Source organism: Saccostrea echinata, unplaced genomic scaffold (assembly GCF_033153115.1).
Source record: "Saccostrea echinata isolate AGI-Se365-2 ecotype Australia unplaced genomic scaffold, CSIRO_AGI_Sech_v1 ptg000016l, whole genome shotgun sequence".
Classification (NCBI taxonomy): domain Eukaryota; kingdom Metazoa; phylum Mollusca; class Bivalvia; order Ostreida; family Ostreidae; genus Saccostrea; species Saccostrea echinata.
The window spans coordinates 21,378,178-21,388,139 of record NW_026889765.1 but is presented as its reverse complement, the minus strand read 5'-3'; the positions used below and the strand labels follow the sequence as shown (position 1 = coordinate 21,388,139).

The 9,962-nt window shown below is 31.6% G+C and overlaps 1 long non-coding RNA gene across 1 annotated transcript; it reads left to right on the top strand.

Moving 5' to 3' along the window:
• The first annotated feature begins 479 nt into the window (after nt 1-479).
• LOC133189005 (uncharacterized) lies at nt 480-1,666 on the top strand. Its single transcript, XR_009721378.1, has 3 exons — nt 480-534; nt 1,346-1,470; nt 1,601-1,666. It is a non-coding gene; the product is annotated as an uncharacterized LOC133189005 (long non-coding RNA).
• Nucleotides 1,667-9,962: the final 8,296 nt, after the last annotated feature.

The window sequence follows — 9,962 nt, the reverse complement described above, 5'->3', positions numbered from 1 at the left end:
GATTGTTTATAAGTAAGTCAAAAGCAATTTTATTTATTACTGGTTAATAAAAAGACGCAAGAAAAACTAACCCATGACGAACGCATACACTCAATCATTAAAATCTGCTGATCGGAATAATGCTTGGCCTCGATGGATATACATGTACATGTACATACAGCCGTGGTAAGTAAATGCATATATTTTCACTAAGATACACATAGATAAAAGAAAATGAAATTCCGTCCTTTCTTTCCTTGTATTTAAACAGTCTTCTACAACTACTAACGTTTCGCGGATTTTAGGCCTAGTTTCTGTTTGAACACGGTTGAATTCAATGTACGTGACGTCATAAAGGCACGTTGTGTTGCTCTCAACAGTTATTTGAAGATTGATCATTCACTCAAGTAACAAAGATGTGGGCGATTACAAAAATTTGGAATTATCATTATGCAGTGAAAAACAACACCCAGATGTGTTTTTTTTTTCTTGAAGCAAAGCTCTGTCCTCCATCTACACGTACGAAATCCAACCTAGTTCCAAGACTTCTTGATTGTAAGTAATACATGCATCTGAGTAAATGTGTATATAAATATACATATATATTTGTGTTTATTTGACAAATGCTTATTTCAAAATAACTACTGTATTTCCGAAGTAATTTCTTAAAGGTGTTAAAGGTTATTTTTAGGATTCGGGATTTTCCCATGTTTAGATGTATGGCTTCTGTCGAAAGTACATGTATGTAAATCGTACAATGTTCGTTTTCTTGTGCAGAAAAAAAAATGTTCGATTTCTTACGTAGAGGAAAGAATAGTTGTTTTCAATTTCTTACGTAGAAAAAAATATGGGAATAAATTAGGCTATGGCTAGTTTTAACTTTGAACTCAGTGTGTGATTTTTGAAATTTGCAATACTTTTTTTTTGTTTTTTGTTTTTTGTTTTTTTTTTTTTGTTTTTTTTTTTTTTTTGGCCATTTTTGAACCACTCCTGGGGCCATGTGATAGCGATAGGTGACATAAACATACCTTGTGAGTGTATACAAAACTTGCAAGTGTATTATTTTTCTAAATACACAGATTCCATTTTTAAAGAATTTAACCCCCCCCCCCCTCTCTCATATAGGCTATCTAAATGAAAACAAACCTCATGCATATTCATTTTAACTGCAAACATGTATTTTTCCATGGGGTTATAATTCCGTGGAATCACAATTTCTGCTCAATCCACGGGAAGAAAATTACGTGGATTTCTTAAATTGCCACTATACACCTTGAATATACGAACCTGAGTTGTCCCAGTTTCTTTGGACCTTATTATATTAATGATCAGAATTAACAAATATTTTGTTTTTAATTTTCCGCAGCAATTATATTTGAAGATGGAAATGAAGAAAAGGTTTGCATCAAGGAACGACTTTGGGGCTAAAAGGACCTCTGTAAAAAGTTTTATGCAGCCAGAAGATTGTGTTGATGCTGTGAACGACTATTGGTTAGTGAATCTAAAATGCATGTAAATAGTTTTTGAAGGAAAAAAATGCATGCAGTGGTAAACTTTGCAAATTCCATGTTTATTTTATCTAGGGATTCTTAAATACATGTCTATTTTTTTTTCTTAGCAGATTTGAAAGTGGTGAGTGAACACACAGATGGAATCTAGGGCTACACTACATTCTGTGATTTTTTTGGGAGATCTGAGCCTATTTGTCGGAATGGTGGCTAAGAACCATACCGTTAGGTTCTGTATTTTCAATATTCAATATTGTGACTTATCTGGTTGCTTGATTTCAATTTTATTTAAATTAGAAATATTTGATAGTTATTATTTATTACAAGATTTTCACTGTTATCATTGAGTCATGAGTATTTTGTGTATCGAACTCCGAATTTATTTTTCAGGTGAAGTACTGAGAACTGCACAGAAACATAAACATACAGTAAATGCAGAAGGAATCAGGAAGACGATGTTCCGGCAATGCAATAAGATTGTCCAAAACTTTTTTTTTTTTTTTTTTTAAATCTTACTTTAAAATTACATCGTTTCATTTCAGCTCAGATTTCTGCTTATTCTTTTTTTAATATAAAAATAAAAGTTAAAATTGTTGTTATATATGATCTTGCAAGTTGTCAATGTAAGTAAACACAAGGGAAAAGGATCTTATAAGAACCTTCATCATTAAATGATTTCTGGACATCTGCATTAAAAACAAGGTCTGACAAGGACGATATATATATTTTTGAAAGGAACAGATTACTTGGAAGAGTCGCCTGCATTGGACTTTGAGAGAGTCGTACAATGCCTGCATTGGCTCTTCTGAGAGTCGCCCAATGCCTGCATTGGACTTTGAGAGAGTCGTACAATGCCTGTATTGGCTCTTACGAGAGTCACCCAATGCCTGCATTGGACCTTACGAGAGTCACCCAATGCCTGCATTGGACCTTGAGAAGTCGTCTAATGCCTGCATTGGCTCTTATGAGAGAGTCTCCCAATGCCTGCATTGGACCTTGAGAGACTCTTCCAATGCCTGCATTGAACCTTGAGAGAGTCTCTCAATGCCTGCATTGGCTCTAATGAGAGTCGCCCAATGCCTGCATTGGATTTTGAGATAGTCGTATAATGTCCGCATTGATCAACCCTTTAGAGAGTCAGGCAATGCCTGCATTGCCTATTGAGTGAAAAGAGAGTCTCAATGCCTGCATTGGCCCTTTAGATATTCGTGCAATGCCTGCATTGGCCAACGATGAACAAATTCCCTTGACGGATTGTCATGAAATTCTTGCATTGGCTTTACTATAAAAAAATTTTAAATTTTTTTTAGACATTGGTGATTCTTAGCGGGAATTTACAAATAATATTTCATTTTCGTAATAATCGTCACTGCATTACAAGTTTATTTATTTTCCAAGTGTTCAAATAGATTTTGTATTCCTTTAACGCTAAATTGCATTAGTCTATTACATTTAGAACAATTTCAATTGCATATGTGATTAAGATAAAATTCAAATCAGAATGAGAAGAAAATTGCAAAATATTGAATGAACACATAGTCAATATTTCCGTAAAGACTTTTATCACGTGAATTTGGAAATGGCCAATTTAAACCATCAAATGTGTTTCGGGATACTTTTGTAATCAATAACAACTTCCTTCATAAATTCGTTAAATTACATTCACTCTTGTAGTAGAAGCCAAGATTTCTTTCCACATTACCTAAAACATTGATCTTAAATTAAAAAAAAAAATAATTAAGACAAATAAAATTTAGTTGAGACTCCATTATAAGTAAAGCTTATAAAGTTGAAATATATACATTGTAAGTTACATTCACATTGAACTCTAAAGTAAATAGCCACAAAATTTCTTGTTTATCATCAATAGAACGAAAGATAATTATCTAATTTTTTTTTTTTTTTTATTGAAAGTAGATTGACGAGTATAATTTGATGTAATAGGTATAATATATTTGATACTAATACAATGATAATTGATATATTAATAGGGATTCTCTGTAACCACTTAAATTTCTTTGCCACGCATGGTCACCAATTTTGATGAAACTTTGCCCAATATTACAACTTGACACCAGAAACTATATGAAATGAAATTTTGCTGCTATGTGTCTTGGTTGCCATGGTAACAGCCAGCAAAGTTGGAAAAATTGAGATTTTCAGGTAATTTGAATCTTTATTAAGCCTTAATAAAGACTAAGAAAAACAAAAAAAAAAAAACATTCTCACAAAAAAATGACACCTTGTTGCCACTTATGCTATAAAGAAACTATTTAGAATTATCTCTAAGTAAATGGTAACCATGGGTACATTTGGAATATATTTTAGATGCTGAAAAATGCTTAAAATGCTCAATATTCACTTATGATAAGTGTTACATGATCAAACTCAATCAACAACCTAAGAAAAACAATAGAAATATTTTACCTTAAGTAATTAGGTATTGGCAATATTATTCTTAAAATAACTCTCATGGTTACCATGGTAACACAGTGTAACCATGCAAAATCTGTTGCTAAGATTGGGTTAATACTACTATCTTGAGGAAAAACAATAACACTCATGACTAGCACATGTACATACTTAGCACCTTGCAACACTGATAACTTAAGAAAAAATGGGATTAATTGTTACTTTGCAGTGTAACCATGGAAACAATGTACCAGTAGTTTAAAGTGATATTTTTTTGCTGCCTTAGGAATTTACTAACCTTTAATTTAACAAACATATTATTTGACTCACCTTGAATAGCACTTATCTGGTAAAACTAAAGTTGACTATCATATATTGATAAAGTTTGTTAAAAACTACAACACTGTTGCTATGGTGATTGAGAGGGAAATTTGTTTTATTTTGTTAATTTTATATCAATATTAAACCCTATGTGCTAGCTTTTTGCATACATTTAGAGATTGGGTGGAAGTCATATTAAAAGTCAGGTTAGTTCTTCATAATCGTCAATCACAAAAGTTGTGAGATTCTACATACAAGGGTACGTATCCAAGGAAACAGAATATTTTTCAGATTTTTATACATATTTCTTCGGCTAATTTCCATAACAACGCTCTATTGAAAGAATTGAATTTGAATTTTTTTAAATGTGAAAATAAGGGTCACATATGCACCTTTAAAAATTGATCATCAGTTATATAGAAATAAGCTTTCTATAAAGATAGGATAAAAAATACACTAAGAGAGTGAATTTAAAATCCCTTCGTGGTATTAAAACCATGGCAACCATTGTCAACCTATAAGAAATATCATATTTCGTCCTTGGTATATGTTACAAAGATCTTTTGTCTATTATTTGCTTGTATTTCAACGTTTAATTGTTTTTATTCTTATGTGTATGACTTTATAAAATTAAATGAACAAAATTATTACTTTTGAAAAGTTTGTTTCCATAGTAACGTATGTAATAGTTAATTTACCAAACATGTTTATCATGCATTTAAGACATCAGACCTTCAACTTTCAGAAAAAGTCATTGCCAATTGTTTGCTTTGCTGCAAACGTTAGCTGAGGGACTCTGAACATGTTGAAAAATGCCATTTTTCAAACTTTAGGACATATTGTCAGGTAACCATGGCACATAGCAACCAATTTTTGATTGATTTGATTCTATGGCATCAAAGACTTTTATCATAGAGAGTATGGAGGAATTCTGAGACTATGCCTGCCACAGCTCTAATATAAAAGTTCGTCATTACAGGGAATGACTCTTAATAATTATCTTTGTCAGATAAGTTCATACTTCAAATACAAAGATTATCCAAAAAATGACAGTTTTGACAACAGGGAGCAGATAAAAATTTAGACTACTGTAACCTATATATTCTACTTCAAAGTATCTTACCATCACTCCAGGGAGGGAGAAAAGCTTCCGTGAGCCATAAATTTTCTGCTGGTGTGGCTATCTCAACAAGATGAGCTCCATATCGTTCGCATTCTTCCTATGATGATTTTAAATGCATCATTTCTTATATTGATAAGTAAAATTGCCTTGTTGTCAAGGAACAGAATGGTTCGAAATAAATGTAGTAATAAAATGATAATGTTAAGAGAGAATTACAAATTAATGGCATTAAGAAAAGATTTAAGATTGAAGTGCATAGCCTTATCTATTTTTGTAATCCAAGTAAAGGCTTCATCTTTCCATCTTTTTTAAAGGAACACAAATCAAAAGAATTAAAATGAATAAAAAAATAAATAAATAATAGAATAAATGAATAAATTTTTAGAAAACTACATCTAAATTTCAATACATATTCCGATTGTTTTTTATTAATTAATTTATTTCATTTATTATTTTTCTATTATTATTTTATTTATTATTACATGTATTTTTAAATGTATATTTTCTCAAAATTGATAGGAAGCAGAAAATTTCTTTCTTATGAGCATGATACTTATCTTGGTATATTAAGAACTGTTCCAACTCTGGTTATACAGAATAACTCGAAGAGCTATCAAATTCCTTTTTTTTTCAAAGGTTTATAGATATTTTACCTTGGAATCGTTCCAGGTTTTCTTAGACGTGCTCAGAAAATAGCAATGGCCTTCAAAAGGTTCCCAGCCAATGGGGCAAACTGAAAAAGAAAATGAGTCCTAAACCGGTCTCGCAAGTGACAGAAAACGTTTTTTAACCCTTATTTACTCAGCTGTTTAGTCTGCATTTATATTTTTATTTAGTTTCCCTGCTACATGCAGCACTTCGGATGAAAAGGTCTTTACCTAAACGCTGACTGGCATTAATATTTGTATAATCGACACGATAGATCAGACGGTAGAGCTCGCTCCGTTGTTGAAAGGCTATTTGAACCCCGGCAGAGAAAAATCTAATCGGATAAAAATAGGTAGAGGTGTTTCCCCGCAGAGCAATCACCACTACTCAAGTGAAAGATGCGTTCCTTGAGAATTTTAAAGCTGAGTTCTGTTCCGTGCCACGACAGTTGTTGGCTCTTTAAAGAACCCTTACTTTTCTATGGTCCATAGTGTCGAGTATTGGTCTAAATTTGAAGCCCTTCGTCGATATCTGATGACGTCTCATTCAAATCTTTCAATGACAAACAATCAATCGATCATTCAGATATGGCTTGGAATTTATTTCATAGCATCGTACCTTCAATCACAAATGTTTTAAGTACACCTATAAGTGTATGAATTTAATAGCTCCTTCACGATTACGTTTCATTCGAAAGAAACGGTTGCTAACGTAAGATGCACAAGTGATCATGTCTTCAGAGCATAAAATATATGAACCCAGTATTACATAACGACGAATTTTTTTCAATCGATGGGAATTCAGGTCTTTCGGATATAATACTTTTAGTTAGTTCGTAAGCTTTATCACATATTGAATAATGAATAATGGTAACGTTCAATTTACCACTCAAATTTTAGTATCCCCTATCAGAGTTCCTTAAATAATGGAAAGAGAGGGAGAATATTTTGAAATAATTGTTTCCAATGGTTCAAGGATGTTGGTAAACATGCTGTTTGCCTTTGGTGACTGCTCTTTTTTGTTTTATATATATTAAAATATCATTTGTGGAGAGTTTGTGGGGGGATATTGACGTTGTATTTCATTTTGTCAAGGTTTTGTAAGTGGAGATGACTTCATTGATTATTATGAAAGCAACTTGTGCTGTCAGTATTGTCAGATCTCCTCTTTTCTTGTTTTTGTTATCATTATATAGAATGATAATATTTGATGTATATTGTCATCTAATAAATGACAATATTCACACAATACATGTGTTATGTTTTGTTTGGATGGTTGATCTGTATGATAGGGAACTTTGTCGGATCACCAATATTGCATATTAAATATCTTTTTTCAGTATTTTTATGTTTTTCTGTTAACTAAATGTTTTCATAGGCGATATCACAGCATATATTTTAATGTTCTCTTGTACTTCTCATATTTTGGATATATTATTTCAGCAGTCTACATGTACTTTATATATTTCTTTTCATCCTTAACCCTCAAATGAAATTGTTATTTTGTTTTGTTATAGATATTCGAAGATTAGTTTTATGTTCAAAATTATTCAAATTCTTTTAAGAAATAACACTATAGTAAACACGTTTTAAATTGTTCTTCTTCTAAATGACATATTAAAAAATATTAATCTTAATCAAAATTTTCATTCAGAGTTTACATTGAAACCATTGCAGTTTTTAATTAATTATAACTTTAAACGCAATCTAATAATCAATTTTTATTCTGAGTCATTTAATTCAAAAATATCTTTCCACTTCCTTTTGATTGAGATTCGGAGACAAAATACCATTAATATTTTTTATTTTCCCTTCACAGCATAAGAAAATTTGATATATGTTGACATTGATTCTCGTTGTTTTCTACCTTTAAGTAAATAATTTTCAATCGACATTAATAAAGAGTCAGGTTAGTAACTTATATTAATTACTTGCATTTTCACTACTAGGTCAGAAACGTACTGACATTCCCATTTTTTTACTGATAAACTTAGACAATTACTGACAATGTGCTGTCTTTACTGCAAAACTTAGACAATTACTGACTTATTTACTGCCGGTGCTGATAAACTTAGAAAAGTGCTGACAATCTTAGTCGGTGCTGATAAACTTAGACAATTACTGACCCGTTTACTGTCCCTGCTGAAAAACTTAGACAAGTGCTGACTTTTACTGATAATTACTGTCCCTATTGTTCTTGCTCTCGGGGAGGCTGCAGCGGTGTGAAAATGTTTGTGTGTATTATACTTTCAATTTAGAAACAGTCTTAATTTAATTTTAAAAATATTCTGAAATAAAGTGCGAGTTCCAAGACAGTTAGAATGTTTAAACTAACATTTTTTTATTGATATCTGTAAATAATTCATAACGAATACGATGTACAATGAATTATGCGTGAATCAAGTTTAAATAATTATTGTGTGGAATAATTGTACTTTTTCTTTATCCCTGTTAAATCTAAATAAATAATTCATTAATTAACAAATTGGCTTTCATTAATTCATACCATCGCAGGCGGATGCTAAATACGCCCTTTTTAAATGTATTTTAACGTACTGATTCCAGTTTACATGGGAAATACATGTGTGTAATTTTTTTTCAAGTAACAGGAAAGTATATTTTCCGACTTTCTTTGAACTTGTTGAAAAAAGCAGTTCCTCTTTAGGGAAGGTAACAATTGCTTATAGAAATTGTTAACAATTATGTCTATGATGGAAATTGCGGTGGCTAATGAACTAGAGTGCAGAAGGACTGATGGTATAAAAAAAAAGCTTGAATAGATGTTCGATAAAATTTGAATTCTCAGTCGTATTCAATTAATTTTAATTATTATTATATATTTATGTAAGTGGTATTCAAATAATATTGAACAATATAATTTATTCATGTAATGAGTTAAATAAAATGATAGGCAGCACACACATTTATCTAATTATTTATTATTTATTTATCCTCGTAATTTTAAGACGTTCAAGGAATCGTGTTAATGCAACGCTTCTTTTCTTTCTTTTCCAATATTTTGAAACAGAGGCAAACTTTACTGTGTCGATCTCATATTTCAGAGGATTCTTAAACTGCTTTTGATTTACGCAATGAAACCATACTTTCTAAAATATCCTATGAAATAATGAATCGCTGATTCGTCCAGCGCCTTCTCTTTTATTCGTTTGCCTTACACATGCTGAAGCACTGAGGCGGAACCAAGTTAAGATATGTTCTTGTATATCTTAATAATATGAAAGTTGCAGTGGTCACTTTAACAATAGGCCCTCATTGCCTATTGGTCTATGTCTGCGCTTAACCACTGGTGTAAGGAGTAAATATACAATCTGATTGACCACTCTGCATGCTCAGAGCACAACTGAGTTTATGGTAGTTTCACAAAGTCTCTATCAATTAAATTAAATAATTATATGATAAATCTGGTTGATTGCTGAATTAAAAAAAACATTGTTGAAATGAACACCGAAGTTCACTTATTACTGTTGTAGACTTAGTCTACTTAATCTTAACTTCAGCGGTCGATGTTGTTTTCTTCATAGTTTCTTTTAAGTAATTCCACTGTGTTTAAAACATAAAAATTTTATTCAAGCTATTGCAACATGAAATGGATCAATCGCAACTTCTCGGGCCTTTCCGACTAGCGGAAAAACAACTTCGAATGTATCACGTAGACGCCATAATACCCCCCCCCCTTTTCACAAACTTTGAAATAAATGTGGGAAGACCTCTTATCTGTAGAGTATAGAGTTTAACTTTATTGAATGTAAGAGAGAATTCACGAGAAAGGTCCCTCACTGGCCATGAGTGCAGAGTGCAAGGTCGAAATGTGCACGAAAATGATCCCTCGCTTAATGACCATGAGTATACAGTATACAGGTCGAAATTTACACAAGAAAAATCAATCACTGCCTAATTTTAGAAAACTAAATTGTTGGACATCTTGAAACAGGATAATGGCAGAATATATTT